Here is a 1,593-nt window from a genome sequence, read left to right on the forward strand (position 1 = left end):
AAAAAAAAAAAAAAAGAGTTGGCTTCGGGAATGGTTTCAGTTCTGGGCCAACAGTGAGTCCGGGGGCCATGTCTTCTGGGATCCCTCCAGTCTCAGTCAGACCATTAAGTCTGGTCTCTTTACAAGAATTTGAGTTCTGCACCGTACTTTTCTCCTGCTCCATCGGGGACTCTCTGTTGTGTTCCCTGACAGGGCGGTCATTGGTGGTAGCTGGGCACCAACTAGTTCTCTTCCGGTCTCAGGCTGAGGGAGTCTCTGGCTTATGAGACCATTTCTGTTTCTTGGGCTAATATTTTCCTTGTGTCTTTATTGTTCTACATTCTCCTTTGCTCCAGGTGGGTTGGGACCAATTGATGCATCTTAGATGGCCGCTGGGTAGCTTTTAAGACCCCAGATGCCACTAACCAAAATGGGATGCAGAACAATATCTTAATAAACTTTGTTATGCCAATTGACCTAGATGTGCCCTGAAACCATGGTCCCCAGAGCCCCGCCCCTGCTACTCTGTCCCTTGAAGTGTTTGATTGTATTCAGGAAACTTCTTAGCTTTTGGTTTAGTCCAGTTGTGCTGACTTCCCCTGTGTTGTGTGTTGCCCTTCCCTTCACCTGAGATAATTCTAATCTATCTAGTTAGTGAATACCCCTCTCCCTCCCTCCCTACCCTCATAACCATCAAAGAATGTTTTCTTCTGTGTTTAAACCTTTTCTTGAGTTCTTATAATAATAGTTTCATTGTCTTAGTCATCTAGTGCTGCTACGACAGAAATACCACAAGTGGATGGCTTTAACAAAGAGAAATTTATTTCTTCAGAGTAAGATAGGCTGAAAGTCCAAATTCAGGGCGTCAGTTCCAGGGGAAGTCTTTTTCTCTCTGTCGGCATTCTCCTCAGTGTTCCCCCGGACTAGGAGCTTCTCTGCGCAGGGACCCGGGTCCAAAGGATGGGCTCTGCTCCCAGCACTGCTTTCTTGATGGTATGAGGTCCCCTTGTCTCACTGCTCACTTCTGTCTTTTATATCTCAAGAGATTGCCTGAGGACACAATCCAGTCTTGTAGATCAGGTCCTGCCTTACTACCACAACTGCCACCCATCCTCCCTCATTAACATCATGACACTCATACAGTATTTTTCCTTTTGCAACTGACTAATTTCACTCAGCATGATGCCTTCCAGATTCATCCATGTTATGAGATGTTATGCAGATTCATCATTGTTCTTTATAGTTACCTAGTATTCCATTGTGTGAATATACCATAATTTGTTTATCCATTTGTCCATTGATGGGCACCTAGGTTGTTTCCAACTTTTTGCTATTGTGAACAGTGCTGCAATGAACATGGGTGTGCATATATCTATTCGTGTGATGGCTCTTATTTCTCTAGGATATATTCCAAGGAGTTGTATTGCTGGATCGTATGGTACTTCTATTTCTAGCTTTTTAAGGAAGTGCCAAATCGATATCCAAAGGGGTTGTACCATTTTACTTTCCAACCAGCAGTGTATAAGTGTTCCAGTCTCTCCACAACCTCTCCAACATTTATTATTTTGTGTTTTTTGGATTAATGCTAGCCTTGTTGGGGTGAGATGGTATCTC

This window comes from Trichechus manatus, unplaced genomic scaffold, assembly GCF_000243295.1.
Source record: "Trichechus manatus latirostris isolate Lorelei unplaced genomic scaffold, TriManLat1.0 scaffold00056, whole genome shotgun sequence".
Lineage (NCBI taxonomy): Eukaryota > Metazoa > Chordata > Mammalia > Sirenia > Trichechidae > Trichechus > Trichechus manatus.